Genomic DNA, 20,504 nt, shown 5'->3' on the forward strand with positions numbered 1-20,504 from the left:
GGATACGCGCTCTTCGAACGAGAGGGATGTGGTTCACCGAGGTTTATCGGTGGTTGTTATCCACTTTCGCCCTGTTGCCCATGCTAATGATACAAGTCTTCGCGAATGGTGAATCGTCAACCCCCACTCCCCGCACCCGCGATGCTCCTGTATGATGTGAACGAGAGAAAAAGCTGCGATTACTTACGGGACAAGCAAAGAAAACTACTACTCGTGAAAATTTTTTCTTGTATTATAGAAAACTGCGACCACACAAATGGTTTGTGCGTAGATGGGAATATTAAAAAAAGAAGCAAACGTTCGGTGTACTTTGTTACTATATTCCCCTGAAACACTCGATGACACGGGGTGTGGGCCCACCTTGCACTATGAAAAAAATTGGTAATACTTGGCTAGCCAAGACCACAGACATATATATCCGCTCTTGGGGGTGTGTGACAGGTGCGGTCGCAACGGGCCCCGCACTCACGGTAATAATTTCTTTCGTAAATTCTGAATTTTTTTTTTGGTAATTCTGTAACACTGAATTTTCATCGATTCTGGAATTCGATTGTGGAAGTATTTCTTTCACTCGGCAATTTTCATAAGGTGTGGAATAAATAAATAACTTCTATCATTTATATATTCAGAATTTTCATCAATTCCACAAGTATTTCTTTCATTTATTCTGCTCATTCTGAAATTCTTTTCAATTCCAGAAGTATCTCTTCCATTTATTCTGAATTTCCATGGGTGCTGGGGTTTTTCCATGGGGGCTGGGTGCTTTTTGTTTCACCGATTCTGAATTTACATTAGTTTTTAGACAATTTCTTTCATTAGGTCCCAATTTTAATTGGTTTTGAAATTATATCTTCAATCAATTAAAAAAATATTTTCTTTAAAAACTTTTCATTATTTTTTCTTAAATCAAATTATATAAATTCTGTCAGTATTTTTTGTATGGAAATTTTTTCAGAGCATTCCTGCACTTTTTGTTATAATGTGTTCTTGGATACGCTGATTTTCCATCTCCCACAGAATATATAAAATCGGAGCTAATGGGGTAAAGAAATTAATTATTTTTAAATATTTTTGCATCGAAAATAAATTTTTGATCAGGAGAGGAGGGCATAGGAGGCTCATGCCCCCCCCCCCGTGAACGTCTCTGATCCCAATATGTGTTAGGAGGGAGGGGGCAGAGCTGCACAAATTTTGTTGACGGGGAGCGGGGGTCAGACATGGCGAAAAAAAAATACTGACGTAATACTTGAACGGCCCCTCGCATTTGTGTCTTTATCTCCTAAGAAATTAGTGTTAGTTTTGAAATTTATTTCAATAAACCTCAGTAATAAGCATCCCCTGTCAGAAAATTTTCACCAAGACGTGAGCAGAGAGCTGAACTGTCTGAAAACAGACATCGACCTGTTACTCACGAAGCACGTGAGTAGTAGTGTTTGGTGCGTTTCTGGAGTGCTTTCTTCCTTCTCGGTTGATAGCCGGCACCACTCCATAAACGCACCAAAAAAGCACGGGACCAACTCCAGAAACGCACCAAACACTATTACTCAAGTGGATATCAGTGAGACAATTAAAAGTGCTCGATGACTGTGTTGTATTTCGTACTCGCCTGATCGACTGCCCAATTAAATAGTGATATTTCGGCTGTTGCTACTACTACTAAGCCAGACGTGCACCTCTTCTAGGGCCGCAACTGGGGGGGGGGTTGGGGAAAGCAGGCGAGTTCGGTGTCCGGGCACTGGACTAGAGGGGGTGTCGAATTCATGATAATTATGACTATCATAATTAATTATAGCCCAATAAATATATTCGTCTCACATGTTCGTTGAATCTGAGCGGTTTTTCGTGAATTACAGTCTGACCTGCAGTTTCCACTATTTTCTGCCCGCGATTGGTGGTTTTTAAGCAATTTTAGCGATAATTCACAACTTTACTTGCCTTTGGCAATTTTTTCGGCTTTAAATAGTAACATTATTCGCCTTCACTACTTTTTTGGCGATATCTCATTTTTTATGAAAGAAATATGGTCAGCTTAGGTAATTATCGTGTTGAATTTATTAATGCTTTTCTATAGGAACAACTTTCGTGGTCCGGATGGAACCCATTGACGGCCAGCATTTGGCCCGAGAAATCGATGTTTTTCTAGATCTTTTCCATCTGCATGTATCAGACGCAGAAATTACATGACCAAATCACCAGTGGATGGGACAACTATGAACTCGACTGGGTTGCGTCAACATCAGATTTAGTAGACTAAAGCTCTACAACAATGGCTGTAGAATCTGGGGCTTCTCAGCGAAGCCCCTTTTCATACAATCCCCTGTCATTGATAATTTTTTAACAAACACTTTTCAAACAATACCCTCATCAACTGGACAGAGACTTTTTTGAGCAATCTCTACAACATAATGGCTGTTCAGACAAGAACGTTTCGAACAATCCCCACATTAATTATTTTTTCAAACAATCCTCTTTTCAGTTACTTTTGGACAGAGACCTTTTTCAAGAATTTTCAATAAAGACCTTTTCAAACAATCCTCTCATTAACTATTTTTTAACAAAGACCTTTTCAAACAATCCTTTCACCTCTACAACAATGGCTGTTCAACAAAGACCTTTTCAAACAATCCTTTCAACTCTACAACAATGGCTGGCTGTTCAGCCAAGACATTTTCTAACAATCCCCTCATTAACTATTTTTTAACAAAGACCTTTGCAAAGAATCCTCTAATCAGTTACTTTTAAACAAAGGCCATTTTAAGCAATCACCAATGACTTTTCTTAACCAGTCGCTGCAACAATGGCAATTTAAAATAATCTTTATTGAAAAGACCTTCTTAAACAATCTCGGCACATAATGGCTTTCCAACAGAAATTTTTCAAATAATCTGTAGCTCATGATCAACCATGTACTAAAAAGATATTTAAATTTTTGAAATATTCACTTCTCAAAGAAAAAAGCTATCAGTTTTGAAATACGAATAATGTTGCCGAAAAAGTCAAATTTTTAAACTGAATGTCAACAATTAAATTTTTCTATGGTGAAGAAATTCGTCACTCACTCACCTTTCTTTTCTAAAACTTTTCCTACTGCAAAAAAATCCCTAAGTTTCGGATTATAAAGTTTTCCGGGACATTTTCGTCGTTAAATCCGAGCGAATATCTCCTCGATCCCATTCGGATCGTTCCCGCTGAAAAACTGCGAAGACTATCACCGCATGCACATCTATTTACGTTGCCCGCTCTTGGTGTTCCTACTGGAGTTCATCGAGATCCGGAAAGGGACGCCACCGCCATCTATCGGCGATTGTGGTAACTAAATCTTGTTTTACAAAATTCAAATTTAAATGCGATGGAATTAATAGCGCTTTATATAAACGTATAATTTGCACTAGGTATACGTTCTATAGCGGAAAACTAAATCCAACGGAGTTTAATTAGCAATTAATGATAATTAATCGTTACAAAAACTCTGTTGGATTTAGTATAACTGTTACATGTAATTATCGTTAAATAATTAACGGTAATTATAACAGCTATACAGAGTTGAAAGGTCTGTTCTACAATTAGTTAATTAACGATTTCACTTTTGTTATGCCGCCATAATTAATTAACGATTCTTAATAACGATAATTAGTCTTGCAATAACTCCGTTGGGTTTGGTGTTAATTAACGATTTTTACAATTATAATCAGTAATTGATTAACGATTTCTCTTTTATTATGCCATAATTAATCGTTGCAAAAAAACTCCGTGCGTTGGATTTAGTTAAATCGTTAATTATCTCAAATGGAATGAGCACATAAATCAGCTGAAAAAAATCTGTCGACCAGAAAAGCTGAATATTTCGTTTCGTTACTTCTCCTTTTAAACTCAAGTTGCTACTTCACAATTCCATGATTCTTCCACTGTCACCGGGTCTGGGGCAGGACTACTGATTGCAATATAAATAAACTTTGTGTTCTACAGAGGAGACATTTTTACATACAAATAACCATCACACACGCAGACTGGGAGAATTTTCGAAAATTCTGACAGTAGGAATCAAGGGCGTAGCCAGGGGGGAGGGACTTGGGGGTCTGGTCCCCCCCCCCCCCGAAATGTGAGAAAATGACCGAAAAAAGGGAAAAAGATGGCCAAATCTATTGTTCTGTCACTTTGGTCCCCCCCCCCCGAAATGAAAGTGGTCCCCCCCCCCCGAACGAAATTTCTGGCTACGCCCCTGGTAGGAATCATTTTCGAGGAGAAGCGAGCAAACAACCTTTTCTGAATGCATTTGATGTGCTGATTCCGTAGTTTATTTGCCACTCTCGATTTTCATATGTTTCAAATCGGCGGCCGTACGAAATGAGGTCCTAATAATTTTTGGAGCAACAGAAAGAAAATAGTGCCCTTGGCGTCAAAACATGTTTTAAAGGTATGCTGAATCCAAATATGTATTATGTTTTCTAATCTGAAATTTTAAGCTATTTGCTCCAAGTCGCTAAAAAACAAAATGGCGGCCACGTGCATTCATGCAATGTTTAGTTATCCGTACTTTTGAACTAGGAATAAAACAGTGATTCTTGTGTAACATAGGTTTTTAATGGAGAAAAAGTATAGAACATTGCTAAAGTAAAAATGCAAAATAATAATACTATTTTAAGCATAAGACCTTTATGCATTATTAAGCACTAGCTGATACCCGGCGACGTTGCCCGCCCTGTAAAAAGTTTACATATATATATATATACCTTATTAATTATTTCGTTATCAAAAAAATTTCTGCATGAAGTAAGAAAAAAATTACTTTTATTTTTAAATATTTTAATTAAAACTTCAGGCAGTCGCTTGTGGATACACAATGTTTTTGTTTTCCCATCTGGTGTGTAGATGTACAAATTTTTGAGATTACCAACACGCGAACAGGTGACGAAAAGGTGTCCGTGTGAAAAACAGGGCTCAAGTAAGTTGATTCCTGCCACTGCTAACAACTGGCCTTGCGCTTTGTTGATTGCCATGGCAAAAGCTAAACGAATCGGGAACTGTAATCGCTTGAAAGTGAATCGCATTTCTTCCGTGATAATTTGGATACGTGGAATAAAGACGTCTTCTCCTTTTGGCACATCCAGTTAGAATCGTTGCTTCGATGATGATGTAATTGTGCAATTTCTTCACGCAGAGTCTGTTGTCATTGCAGAGTATCGGGGTCGACAAATTTCTTAAAAGCATTACAGGTGCTCCGACTTTGAGGGTCAAGTTGTGTGGTGGCACACTCGGAATATCCAAAGAGTTCAGAAATTCTGCAGGATACAGAACTGTCTGCGCTGTGTCTGTGACAGTGACAACCGATTTGTAAAATGTGGAGTCTCCCGGAATAAGTTTTAATATTTTTTCGTTGATCTTGTTCACACTGTCATTTTTCGGTGTCAGAATCGCTCTCTCACAAAGCCACTCATGGTTTCGATGATTTTGTTGAATGTTTGGGAAGACTTTGTCTGCAAGTTCTTGAACTGAGTTTATGTATATCAGAACTGGCAAAATCCATTTGGGAACGTAATCAGTCCAGTGCTTGGGTCTACGGGAATTCTTCCATTGCCAAGTTTGATCAACTGATGTGAAAATGATAGCAGTGCTAAGTCATTTTGCAGTTAAACTCGCATGTTGGTGGATAATGATCATTTTTTAGCTTCGTGCCAGGGTGTTGATGATTTGAGGCAAGCATTGAGTTCATCAGTTGACGTTCGACGACAAAACTGGGAATAAAAATGTTCTAGTTGTTGTTCTCTGTTAGCGACGAGATACGTCCAGCTTGTGCAACGAATATTATTCAAACGCCTTTTAAGCATTTTTTAAATTGAAACTATACCTATACAATAGGCGGTTGATGAAATACCCGGCGCTTCCCAGGTTTTCTTCAATTACTGGGAGGATTGGAAATGTTTGGTATATACGCAAAATCTGGCGACGATCGGCCTAAAACTGTAGATTTGTATAAAGAGCATACATACATACATACATACTTTCACATTTATATATAAGATAAGAAATATTATCAATACCAGTGTTACACTGGCAGTGTATAATAAATCCATATCGAACCCTATTTTGCCTACAAAAAGAGCATAACACACATTTTTCTATGGATATTCATGCACTCCTTACTTCCAGTATCTGCACATTTGCAAGCTGCAGTACATAAAAGCTGGCCTTTCCTGCAGGAACACATGTAGCGGATATACATACACCCATCCAAACATCCACTGGTGGCAATTTCGTCGTAGGATTGTGGTATTGGTGACAGTGGTTGAAGATTTGGAACGTGCAGTCCGTCAACCATTTTCCATCGCAAAATAGGTGATGGTGACTCAGGTTTTAGTATGACAGACTAAAGCATAGTTCCCAAAATTTTTGTTCCATCGCCCCCTTCTTCAGAGAAATTTTTCTCTCATTCCCCCCCCCCCTCAAGCGAACCCATGGGATACTATGTTATACCGTAGCTTCTATCGCCCCCTTGGACCAGTGCCGTCTTAACGCATGGGCCTACCAGGGCACGGCCCGGGGGCCTCAGGATAAGAGGGGCCTCCCAAAAATGAGATTCAGTTGAAATTTTCTAGAATTTACTAGGTAGGGCCTCAGAAAAACCACTTGGCCCGGAGGCCTATGATGCTCTTCAGGCGGCCCTACCTTGGACCTTTCCATCGCCCACTTTGGGAAACACTGGACTAAAGCACTGCCTCCACACCGTGACTTGATAGTGCGCCCGTTATGCATGAAACCGTAGTGCATCGGTAGTGGGGGGACAGTGCTTGTGGTATTTTTCCTTTGCTGAACAGCCTAACTCTGGCTTATCATAGCTGCTTGCGTCCCGGTACACCATACTCTACTTGCATATGAACACTTCTCTACCTTGTGTGCTGTTTCTTGTTTCAATTCATCAACACCAAAATTTAGTAGATTATCATTATTATTATTGGTGTTAAGTATTTTCCATGCTGTCTTTTTACTGATCCCAGCAATGTAGGAAGGATACTGTGTCGCATCCTGTTATGACGTGGAATGGGATGAGAGTTTTGAAGACAGGATCTGTAAATGAAAGCATTGTTGATCAAATGATTAGGGAGAAAAAACAGGCCAAATCTTTTTTATTCTCTAACTTAGCAAGAAAATCACTGAATTTTTGAGGATTTACCGACCTCATTTCGCATTGCCGCCATTTTGTTTTTAGCGATTTGGAGCATATAACATGAAAATCAAGCGTGGCAAACAAAATATCCGGAATCGGCACATCACATACATTTAGGAAAAATTGTCTTCCACTTTTCCTCAAAAATGCTTCCTCCACTTTTTACAGCCCCATTTCTGAGAATTTGCACCAGTCTAATATATTTTAGGCACCGGTGTGTAGACGCCTATCTGTAGGACTGGTTGTTGAGCTCCATTATTAAATATAATAACAATCAGAAGGTTTTAAGTAATACATGTTTAATTTGGTACGGACACATAAAAATGAAGGACATCACATAACGATGGTTGCTTGCCGACTGCGAAGAAAAACATTCGATTTTTTATCACAACTTGTGTTGCTAGGTAACAATCATTCGCACCAGGAAATTGCGAAGTGCGACGTCATTATTTTTCCGCAATCGGTAAAAGTTCAAGTAGAGGTCGCTACACATTCCCCCCCCCCTAGTATCAACGAAATGTCGTGGTCATGTATCTATCAGGGAAGTGGACATGACGACCGGAGCGAGTCACAGTTGCTGGTACTGTACTTGGACGGACGGGTGACGTCGAAGGCACTTGGGTGTGCTGGTCACTTAAGAAAGCTGGGATCAACCGATCGATGGAGATTCTCCTGGATGTCCCGTTGAAGTCGATGTCGAAGAATTTATCTCGTCGATCTTTGACTAGAAATGGGCCTTGATACGTAGGTTGCAAGGCAGAGTGTGGTGCATCGTTACGGAGGAAGACATGCGATGCGGATTGTAGACATGTAGGAACATATGTTGGCGTAGATCCGTGAGTTGTTGTAGGTATGGGTTTCATTGAACGCGAGTTTTTGAAGTTGATGGACGAAATCGGATTGTTTGATGTCTGGTATTGCGGAGAAGTACTCGCCAGGCAGTTGCAATGGTGATCCGTAGAGGATTTCGGCAGAGGAGCATCCTAAATCTTCTTTCACTGCGGATCTCAGGCCTAGTAGTGCTAATGGAAGAGCGTCAACCCAAGCTGCATGGGATTGGATTCGGCATCTTAGGGCAGCTTTCAGAGATCGGTGTTGTCTCTCGATGAGTCCATTCGCCTGAGGATGATATGCGTTCGTCTTGGGATGTTGGAATCCGAGGTATCAGCTTAAGGTTTGGAAAAGATGACTCTCAAACTGTCTTCCTTGGTCTATGGTAATCTTCTGTGGTATGCCAAATCTGGCAAACCAGGTCGCAATTAGAGCTTTGGCCACTGTTTCGGCAGTTTGGTCTGGCATAGGTGCGGCTTCGATCCATCTGGAATATCTGTCTATTATCGTTAGGAGGTACCGTGAACCTTGGCATAATGGCAATGGGCCAACTATGTCGAGATTGATGTGTTTAAATCTATTGTTCGGTACTTTGAAATCGGCCAGAGCGGAACGAGTGTGTCGGTGAACTTTAGAACGTTGGCATGCAATGCATGCTCTAGTCCACGTCTGACAATCTTTTTTTATGTTGCGCCAGATGAAGCGTTGAGAAACCAACTTGGTAGTAGCTTTGATACCTGGATGAGAAAGCGTATGGAGTGATTCAAAAGCTTGTCTTCTGTGTGATTCTGGAATATAAGGACGGATGTGTCCCGTGGAAATGTCACAAAACAGTGTTTTGTTATACAGTATTACTGTCCGGCAAACGCAGTTTGACGATTTTCAATGATGAGCTTTGTTGGAGTTCACGTAATTCATCGTCACATTGAGAGTCGGCAATCGCATCGTAGTCGATTTGTGATGGAGAAGCAATAGTTGCGACGCCTGACAAAGTGTCAGCAACTACATTGTTTGGTCCGGGAATATAACTGATATCAGTAGTAAATTCTGCGATATAATTCAATTGCCGTAGTTGTCGAGGCGAAGCTTTGTTCGGGTCTTGTTTGAAGGCATACATCAATGAGCGATGGTCACTATAAATGGTAAAATGACGTCCTTCTAGTTGGCATTTGAAATTTTAACTGCGCTATAAATAGCTAGAAGTTCTCTGTCATACTCACTGTATTTTACTTGAGACTGGGAGAGTGTGCGAGAGAAAAAACTGAGGGGTTGGATCACACCTTCATGCTCTTGCTATAGCACTGCACCAATGGCATTGTCCGATGCATCTGTTACGAGAGAAATGTGCGCGTTTGGCTTTGGATGAACGAGCAAAGTGGCGTTGCATAGCGCTTCCTTGACATCGGCGAAGGCTTGTGGAGCTTGTTGAGTCCAATTGAGTGGTTTCAGGCTGTTTTTCGCATGCCCTGCCAACATAGCGGTGAGAGGTCGCTGCAGGTCTGCACACTTAGGTATGAACCGGTGGTAAAAATTCAACATGCCCAAAAATCGGCGCAAGGAAGTGGCGGAAGTGGGTTGCATAAAGTTCTTGATAGCATCTACTTTGGAGGATAACGGTTTGAGCCCATTCTTGCTAATTTCATATCCCAAGAATTTGATGGTCGGGACGCCAAATATGCATTTTGGCACATTTATGCACAGTCCGTATTCGTCAAGTCGACTGAATACTTCACGTAAGTGTTGGAGAGGAGTTTGCTCGTCTGGAGAACCTATCTCGTCTAAAAAACAGAATACGAATTCCAATCCTTGTAGGATCGTATTCATGAATCTCTGGAAGGTCTGCGCTGCATTGCGTAATCCGAAGGTCATATACGGAAATTCAAAGAGTCCAAACGGTGTAGTAATTGCTGTTTTTGGAATATCCGGCTCGTGCACTGGAATTTGTTGATACGCTCTAATCAGGTCGATTGAGGAATATATGGTCGTTCCGTGGAGAATGTGCGAGCAATCTGTGAGGAAAGGAATCGGGTAACGATCAGGAACTGTGATTTTGTTTAGTGCTCTATAGTCTCCACACGGTCTCCAGTCGCCAGATTTCTTTGGCACTAGATGGAGTGGACTAGACCAACTGCTCTTCGAAGGCTGACAAAGTCCTTGTGGCATCATGAACTCGAACTCTTTTCGCGCGACTTTCAACTTTTCCGTGGAAAGCCGTCGAGGTCGGGCAAAAACTGGTGGACCTGTAGTCTCAATGAAGTGCTTGATATTGTGCTCTTTAATTTTCTTATTTTGGATGTGTGGACGGAGAATATCAGGAAACTCTTTGACTACATCCCGATATGGCGATGATAATAGGTCGATACTGTTCCAGCGAAAAGATGGAGCTGCGATGTCTCTCGCAATGGAACAAGTGGTGGATAGCAGGGTCGTTCCATCGATGAGGCGATGATGCTTGCTATCGACTAACAGGTTGAAATGCGATAGAAAATCTACACCAATAATTGGTCGGGTTACGTCGGCTATGATGAATGGCCAAGCAAATGTCCTTCGGAGGTTCAAATTCAATGTTAGAAGTTTGGTACCGTAAGTTGTGATAGAGGAACCATTGGCGGCTGTAAGAGTCAACTTCTCGGGTTTCTTGTGGGTATTAACGACAGTTCGCGGGACGACTGACACATCAGCGCCCGTGTCGATCAAAAAAGTCCAGTTGGTAGAAGGATCGGCCAGTATGACTCTGTCGACGAATTGGCAGCCGTGGCCTTGGCCGGTGGACGACTGCCTTGTTAGTTTCCCGCTGAGGTTTTGAAGGAGCAGGGCTGTTGACATTTCTAAGCCTGAGCTCCGAAATTGGTATGATAAAAGCAGAAGCCATTTTCAGCTTGTTTGTATTGGGCTCAGCTGTGGAATCGCGAGCGAGCATACCGTTCGCGATGACGGAATCGAATTCTAGGCTGTCGCTGTGAAGTGTGAATAGCGGCCTTCAGCTCACTCAACTCTTTGGTCAGAGCTGCGACTTGTTGCTCCAGTGATTGGCTGACTGCGTTCTCAGGTGGACTGGATGCTGAGCAGATATTTGGAATGGCCAACTCGGCGATTTTATCTGCCATCGAAGCGAATTGTTGAAGACCTTCGCTTGAAACAGCTAGTATAGCTTGGACGTTAGCGGAGAGTCGCGCTAACCACAACAATTTCAGCAAGTCACCATGGAAGTTACGTCCGGCAAGCTCACGCATTCGGGCAAGCAGATGCGATTCTTTTTGATCTCCTAGTTCTAAACCTTGCAGTAGGGTACGAATTTTTGATGATTCGCTCTCCGCGTAAACCTGAATCAAACGTGTCTTCAGTGCGTCGTATTTATTCTGCTGGGGAGGTTCTAGAACTAAATCTTGGAATTTCGATAAAATATCGGCATCGATACCAGCGATAGTATGGTTGAACTTCGTTTCATCGGCAGTTATCGCTGCGATCGAGAATTGTGCTTCTAGTTGGATAAACCACAAGTTTGGATTGTTTCTCCAAAATGGAGGCGGCTTCATAGCGACGCGATCGACATTCGGCGGATTGTCCATTTGGAACGGATAAAACGATTACTCGCTTACCTTGAGAAGCTTGCTGTTCGAAATCACGTCCAGCGTCACCAGTTTAGGCACCCGTGTAGGCTCCAGTGTAGGGCACCGGTGTGTAGGCGCCTATCTGTAGGACCGGTTGTTGAGCTCCATTATTAAATATAATAACAATCAGAAGGTTTTAAGTAATACATGTTTAATTTGGTACGGACACATAAAAATGAAGGACATCACATAACGCTGGTTGCTTGCCGACTGCGAAGAAAAACATTCGATTTTTTATCACAACTTGCGTTGCTAGGTAACAATCATTCGCACCAGAAAATTGCGAAGTGCGACGTCATTATTTTTCCGCAATCGGTAAAAGTTCAAGTAGAGGTCGCTACAATATAATGTACTGTATTATACCGGCTGTTCTGTTAATGGACAGACAAACTCGGAGGGTTTTTAGTAGGCATCAAGAGGGACAAAAATTGCAACGGAACATATTGTCGCAAACCACGCTGAGAGGGTGAAAATCACGAAAAACGCATGCAGGGCTCTGAGTCCAGAGGAGACGAAAGGTGGATGTCAGTTGATCGCTGAATGCGTTCGTGGATTCTCCATATCTGACGTAAGCAACGTCGCAAAATGCATGCGCTGGGGTAGAATCACGCGTTGCGGACGACGTAAATTAGCATTTTATTTGCGATAGTAAATTGAAACAGATTATATACTCATACGATACTCATTGAAACAGACAACTGCACACGTATAGCAGTTGTCTGTTTCAATGAGTATCGTGATGGCTAACTACACGAACGAGGAATACGCTGATATGCATCTGATTTACGGTCGAGCAGATAGCAATGGGCTATTAGCACAGCGGATATACCAACAGGAGGTGGATTGGACGCGCGGGACCCTTTGCTTGGCCTCCACGTCCACGGAACCGGAAGGAGGGGGAGAATGGAGGCAACCACCCCTCCCAAAAAACAAAACATGAAGAAAACATTTATCTGTCCCGTAAAATACGAGGTGATACAACGAACCTAAGCAAAAAATTGCCCCTCTCAACACAACGCCCTAGATTCGCGCCTGCTGTTCAGGGCCGTTCATCATGGCTCAACGGGCAAATTAATATTCTGAGGGTGCTTCTACCTGGCGCTACACTACTGCAAAATATCCTATTGCCCACAGCCAGCACACGAAAAATAATTACTGAAATTTTGCGGCAAACATAAAAACATAGTAACCGGTATCATGGCTCATAAAATTTGCACCGGTGTGTAGCATGAAATAAAAATAATTTTATCGCGGGACACTTAAGCGATTTGTAAATGTGCCGCCTAGTTCATTTTTTACAAAATTAGGTTTGAGGCGGGCAGGCCGCATCAGATAACCCGCAGGGCCATATTTGGTCCAAGGGCCTTTATGCGATTTATCATATGGCTTCGAGGGTGGGTCGCTATGAATTTAAGATAAGTTTTGAGTTCATAGCCTTCAAATAACATTGAAATTAACAGAAACTGATTATAATAACATAGAAAGGTATTTTCTTCCGAAATTTCTATTTTAAAATATATTTTTTTGCATTAAAAAAAATAAATTTTTGATCGTGGGGAAGGGAGGGGCCACGAGCTCCCCTATGCCCCCCCCTCCCCCGTGTACGTCTCTGATCCCACCAATATGCGTTAGGATTCAGAGGGGCAGAGCTGATGACGAAATTTTGCTGACAAGGGGGGGGGGAAGGGGGTCAGAGTTTTGCTGACTTTTGCTGAGAAGGGGGTCAAAAATGGCTAAAAATTTGCTTACGTAATTTTTTAGGCCCCTAAACGGAACCCATCTTTGCATCCACTGATTGTTTGAAATTTAGTTTCTTTCCTCGAATACAATAACCGATTGGAGCAACCGCCCACCAAGCATTTTTGATTGTACAACAGTTTCCGATTTCCTTTGTAAAATCAACCGTCTCTTCTGTTAAACTTTACCACCGCATTCCCTTGTATAGGTCTCGGCCAAGCAATATTGAATAAATAAATATCCCGGTGGGACGGGTTTTTTTTCTTTTTCTCATAGGGGGCCGTTCAAGTATTATGTAAGCAAATTTTTAGCCATTTTTGACCCCCCCCCCCCTCTCCCTTGTCAGCAAAACTTCGTCATCAGCTCTGCCCCTCTGAATCCTAATTCGCATTTTCATAAAGGGTGGTTGATGTCGTAAGCATTATCCAAAGCCCCCTCCCCCCCCCCTTGTCATCAAAAGTCAGCAAATCGAAAACCCCCTTCCCCCCCCCCAATCGATGATGACGTAATACTTGAACCGCCCCTAGGTAATAACTAGGGCTCGAATTTTTGTAACGTCTTATTTTTTTTCCATGGCAAATCATATTTGGGCAATGTCATATTTTAAGCCTTTTTTTTTTATAGATCGGTCATATTTTAGGAATTTTCAAGTACAGTAATAGGTCATTTTTGTGGTCATTCATCACCGAAAATTCTAATCTGTAGGCATTTTTCTTATTTTACATTATTTGTAGGCTTTTACACAATGAATTTTTGTCATTCTTTTGAAAAATTTCTTTCTGCAAAATTCATTTTTTAATCTTTTTTGGAAAAAAACAATTGCATTTTCCCAGTAGCCACTTCTCGAAAGATCCTCTTACTGTGTTTGTGAAGGGAAACTGAAGGGCACGCCAAAAGCATCTACGATAAATCTTATTCATTCCGACACTTGAAATCTTCGTATTCAAAACATTTTCATCATGTCTAGACACGGGGATTTTTGTCAGGAGGGGGGGGGGGCAGGCTTTAGTTTGCCTCCGCTCTCCGTCACTGTAAAACTCCAAAGTTTTATAACAATGCTTATTACATAATGTTTTGAAGTAAAATTCTTTTTTTAATTTTTTTTATCCCTACAATTGCCACTCTATCAAATTTATAATAGTTGTCTGCCGCCACCTTTGTGCCTTGCAAAATTCTGTCGCATACCTAAAGTTTTGAGTTGAACACTCACCTTGAGTGTGCGTGTTACGGAATTTTTTCCAGGACTTAGGAGAGAACATTTTCATCACCGATAGTAGCCGCTGTGCAGTCTTGTGGGCATTCGCATCGCACAGGTGGCGCAGTAGTGGTTGGCTGAAGTTAATTTTCGGTCGGTTTCCGGTTCAGGTGCAAATGTAAGTCGATCCCCCGCTAAAAAGTCCCAAAACAGATCCTGCAACCAGTACCAAAACCAAAAACACGACCCCCTTTATTATTGTTCCGGATAATGTCTCTCATTAGCAAAATTATCATCAAAATGATAATTGTGTGATTTTTTGGTATCAGATGAACATTGTTATTGAGTTTGACCGTCCAATTATTTCCATTAAAGGTCCTTTATACACAAATGATTACACACATTATATTAGTTTGTTTCACCATTACTGCCTTTTCGAACACACAAATCGCTCTTAAAGTTTTTTATATGGACATTTTTCCCATTTTCCTTTCCTTCACCTCGTTGGGCAAGTTTCTTGTGTCTTCCGTATTTGTAGCTCAATGCATATTTGGTGTTCTCCTCACTGCGACGAAACTTCGAAATGGATGTCAACTCACAACAGCACCTCGAAATTACAACCGACTAGGCTATGCAGACCCCCCCAATAAATCCAAACACCAAAAATGTGTCAATGTGATGGTTGAGATCACAGTGTATCGTTGACGAAGGGAGTTAGGTCTACATACGGATACGATGATTATTTGTGCTGAAAACAGAAAAGCATTCATCTCTACATTTCGGTATGGAAGGTTGGTGGCATTCCACGTTGAAGCAGACTGATATTTTTTCAAACCAAAATACCGATATTCTGTTTAAAGAAGGTAACTCGCATAATAATAATGCATTGTATAGCAAATCTAGTTCCACGTAATCCCACGTACATACAGGAGCACCAGCTAATGCTGTGCATCCTTTCACATCTACAGGTATTCTGCTTGGTCCATGAGAAGTTACTCCATCTTATCTCGGTACCATCAAGCATCAAGTGTTTACCCATTCTGGGCAAACTTGAAGCGGGTGGTCAGTACTATCCACGTGAATGGTAAATTTTACATGCTTTCCATCCCAACAATAAAACTTCTCTTGAAGTCTCCCGGTGCATGAATCAATTCCTTGAGCGTCTATTCCACCCATGTAGCTCCAAGGGTTGCCAGATTAAAGGCAAAGAAAAAATAATAGTTGCAGAAAAATTTTGCTAAAAAATGTTACGTCTGAAAAATTGAAACTATACGGAGGTAATTGGATGAAATTATTTTTAGAAGAAACAGTAATTTTCGACACATTGTCTTTCCAGTTGTGTTCCCAGCCAGATGCAAAGGAGATGTATCGCTTTATAAAGAAGTGGGGCTCAGACAAAATTTCAACGCCTAAATTGACCGTATTAGTTAGGTTAGGGCGAAGACAAGTCTGCAAGTTTTCTAGGTCATTTTATTAGTGCGGCTTACACGCCAGAGTGTTTTGCCTTATGCGGCCCGCGGCGCTCCTGCTGACCATTATGTTAGGTCCTCGAACAGTGAGAAGTTGGCCACTCCTGCACTATGCTAATAAAATGAATATAGCAACGAACCCTTTGATCAAATGATATCCAGTATATGATAATGGAGAATAATAAATTACTGTTTAGCTTACTCATTCCAGTTCACGAATACCCTGAAAACTCTATTGGAACCCCCAACAGAGGGTTTGTGAGGCCCCTGATTAAAAATCCAAGTTTCTTCAAACTAGGTAACGTGCTATTCTAGCTTCCCCCAGCCCCTTCCGCATACTCAATATTAATTTGAAGGTTACAGTAAAAAGATGAAATCCCCCCCCCCCATTTGGTGGCCACGGCACGAGACCCGCCTGCTCCCACCTAGTTGTGGGCCTGGTGTTAAATCTTCCTTGTTCCATACAGAACTGCACAAAATGGGTAAAACAACTCTCAATGCCCGATTGCTTAACAAAATCCTTCATAGAGACCCCCACTCAAAAAAAATACTGTATACGGCTTGGCATGGTGCCGTCTTAACGCATGGGCCCAATCAAAAGAAGAGAAGAGGAGGGCCAGACACAAAAATGAAATCTGGTTGAAATTTTCGGGAATAAGCATGTACATTTACCTGGTAGGTCCTCATAAAAATCTATCCCAAATCAAATCTCATCAAATCTCACAAAATTGATCCCAACTTCAAACCTCACAGGGTATATGTAAATGAGCATCTTTCCCAAGAGAGCAAGCATCTATTTTACCTGGTCAGAGAGTTTAAAAAGACCTATGATTATAATTATGCTTGGACAAAAGAGGGGAAAACTGAAAACAGCCATGTATGGAGAATTAGAGATGAGGAAGACCTCAGGAAGTTAAACAGAAATGACGAACAATGAATATATAAATTATATTGAACTGGAGCAGGACGAAGGTTTTCTGGAGGAATTGACTGATGTAGATAAGTTTTTTAATTACTCTCAAAATTCTAACCAGCATATAAATTTCCTAATTGTAAATATACAAAGTTTAAAATCTAACTTTGATACTTTCCTTGTATTCTTGAGATCTCTACAAATTCAAATAGATATAATATGTCTTTCAGAAATATGGGTGAAGGAGGATGAACTGTTCAACTATAACATTATTAATTATGAATGCATTACTGATTACTATTCATATTCTGACTGTAGAACATACAACAAATCAGGTGGAGTCATTATGTATGTAAATAAAGCCCTTAGAAGTACTAAAAAATCTAGCAAATTCAAAACTGCAGAAAACGTATGGATAAACTTCCCAGATTATGATGTTGAAGTGTTATTACTCTATAGATCACATTTTTTCACCATATCCCAATTTAATGATGAGCTTAAGATACTTATTCAAAGCACAAGACAAAATATGCTAATTGTTGGTGATATAAATATAAATATACTTGATAACAATAACGAAATCTCTAATTACTTAGATATAATGGCTGTTGGTGGCTTTGTGTCCTTACAGGAGTCTATTACTAGAGAAACTGAAGTAGGAGGCACATGTATTGATCATGTTTTTTATAGAACGAAGAAAAATACTGCACAAAAATTTAATGTGTTCAAAACTCAACTAACAGACCAGTATCCAATATTAAGATACATTGATTTTCAAGATATAGGAAAAGTAACGAATAATATTGAATGTACAAAAACCATAATTGATTATAGTAAATTTGAAAACTTTATATCAAATATCTCTATTAAAAATGTCTGTGATGAGGAGTTGGTCCATCAAAAATATAAACGCTTTCTAGATATTATAACACTTAACTCAAACCTGTGGACTAAAAAAAAAGCAAAAAGATCAACAGGTAAAAATAAAAGGATTACAAAAGAGCTCATAAAAAAAATAAACGTCAAAGAAAAATTATATAAAAAATACAAAAAGTATCCAGGCATAATTACATATGAAATGGAATACAAAAACTATGATAAGACACTGAAAAACCAAATTAAGCAAGCCAAATGTGAATATCAAAAAAACAAATTTTTTGAATGTCATAAAGACAAAAGAAAACAATGGAAATATATAAACAACTTTGTACTCAACAAAAATAATTCAAATAAAATTCTTCCAAATCACCAAGACTCAATAACATTGGCAAATCAACTTAACATAGACTTTATTACAAGAAACCTGGATAGAGAAGATAATGAACACATGTATGAGGATGAAAATGACTGTGTTTCAAATTCAATGGTGAGCATGGAAATAGATATACCCACTTTAAAAAAATTAATAAATGATTTAAATGAACATAAATCAAATGGATATGATGGGCTAACACCAAAAATGTTGAAAATTATTGCACTATACCACATTGATATCTTAAAAAACCTAATTGATTCTTCAGTAAGTAAAAGTCATTTTTACGATCAACTTAAGTTCTCCCTTGTACATCCAATCTACAAAAAAGGAGATCCTAACAATATGGCTAACTACAGACCAATCTCAGTTCTTCCAATATTTTCAAAAGTTATTGAAAAACATATGAATGGACAACTAATTAGCTTCTTAAACCATAAAAACTATATTGCATGCAATCAGTATGGATTCCAGCAAAACAAAAATACTGAAATGGCTATACTAAAAGTCTGTAATTATCTAAATAATGGTTACAATAATAACAAATATTGCATAATAGTCTATCTGGATTTAAAGCAAGCATTTGATAACGTAGACTTAAATATATTAACAATAAAATTACATAAGGCTGGAGTCAGGGGACATGTACTTGAATGGTTCAAAACTTATTATTTACATAGACACCAAGCTGTTACTATAAATAAGGAAATTAGTGATTACCACGAAACCAAAAAAGGTGTTCCCCAGGGATCAGTGTTGGGTCCCACATTATTCTTAATTTATATAAATGACTTTTGCAAAATGCACCTGAACGGACAGCTAATCTCATTTGCAGACGATACAGCATTATATATAGAAGATGACGATATAACAAATCTTTTAATAAAAACTGAAAATGACCTTAGAAATATCAATCAGTGGATGACAAAAAATAAACTTAAACTAAACATTAGTAAAACAAAATATCAATGCATAAAAACACGAAGTATTCATCATGACACTGAAATTCACGTTAAAATCCATAGCTGTCACCCACAGGAACAACATAACTGTAATTGCGAACTCATAGAAAGAGTATACGAGTATGAATATCTAGGAATAATCATTCAAGATGACCTAAAATGGAGTGCTCATTGCAACAAACTTGTCAAAAAACTTAGATTACTCACAGTCCTGATATATAGATTAAAGTACCTAATAGATGCAGACTTTCTAAAAGATATTTTCTATGCTTGGGTTTTCTCGATAATAACCTATGGCTTATGTGCTTGGGGAGGTGCATACCAAACCAACATTGAGAAACTAAGCAACATATATAATAAAATAAGAAGTATGATAATGGACACATATCGTGAAAACAGTAATAATATAAATAGCTATATTTTTAGCATCAGACAGCTATATATTTACAGAATGATTAACTTCTTAACAAGAAACAACGAATGGTTACAGAGAAAAACAAATAGAACCTCGGTAAGACTTAAAAACGAATATCAAATACCAAAACCTAAAAAACATCTCTTCCAGAAAAGTTTCTCTTTCAATGCACCTAAAATAATGAATTTTTTCCAATCGGAGTACCAAACAACTAACAACACTAACGAAAAGTACGAAATATATCAATATGTAAAAACGTCTGAAATAACGAAAATGATATTTTCCTAGCATTATGAAATGTTCTTGATTGCTCTATTTCATTTTCACATGTCCTGCCAATAGCATATCTAGACACTATTACATAAATTATGTCTTGCACACTGAATCACCTACAATATATATAATTCTCGAATTTTTGCGAAACCTTCACAATTGTGAAGTTACAATCGTCTATTTTATATTTTTTTTTCTGTGATAAATTTTATCCCATTGCTTTATGTCTTCATGCAAATAGAAAACCTAATAACATTGTAATGTACTTTGGTTCAAATTGGCGGCTAAACAAATAGAAATATTCAAAGGAAAAGAGAAAAAGATATATATATGTGTATATATATATGTATATATGTGTGTGTATATGTATCCCTCGTTGTATTGCTTTTATAATTATTATTTTTCTTTTTATTTTTTATTTAATTTAATTTTTTTTTTTAATCTCTTATTTTGTAAACGGATTGTTGTAAACGGATAAGACATAATTCTTATAGGCTTCCTGGAAGGACAATTGTCCCTTGGGGCCACACAGATGTCTTTATTGTTTGTGTGCGCGCTTAGCGCTCAATTTCATATGTATATTTGTGTATTGTTCAATTAATTAAAAAAAAAAAAAATCACTTTGTCTGGAGGCCCATGATGCTCTTAAGACTACCCTGGCTTGGCTTCGGTTGGAAAACAATT

At 39.3% G+C, this 20,504-nt stretch overlaps 2 protein-coding genes across 3 annotated transcripts in view; one reads left to right on the forward strand and one right to left on the reverse strand.

The window, feature by feature from the left end:
• LOC149089052 (guanylate cyclase 32E-like) overlaps positions 1–3,200 on the reverse strand; it is a 270,710-nt gene extending 267,510 nt beyond the window's left edge. Inside the window, exon 1 of one of the 2 annotated variants that reach the window (XM_089236936.1) lies at positions 3,064–3,196. The gene's annotated coding sequence lies outside the window, so the exon portion shown is untranslated. Of the gene's footprint in view, positions 1–3,063 lie in introns of both variants that reach the window. The other variant, XM_089236943.1, reaches the window with a different exon arrangement.
• The window catches only part of unc-119 (unc-119 lipid binding chaperone), a 72,579-nt gene that overhangs the window by 31,891 nt on the left and 20,184 nt on the right, over positions 1–20,504 (forward strand). The window lies entirely within an intron of this gene.

This window comes from Pholcus phalangioides, unplaced genomic scaffold (genome assembly GCF_987345545.1).
Source record: "Pholcus phalangioides strain wild (caught in Gottingen) unplaced genomic scaffold, Ppha-v1.0 ptg000002l_1, whole genome shotgun sequence".
In the NCBI taxonomy this organism is placed as follows: domain Eukaryota; kingdom Metazoa; phylum Arthropoda; class Arachnida; order Araneae; family Pholcidae; genus Pholcus; species Pholcus phalangioides.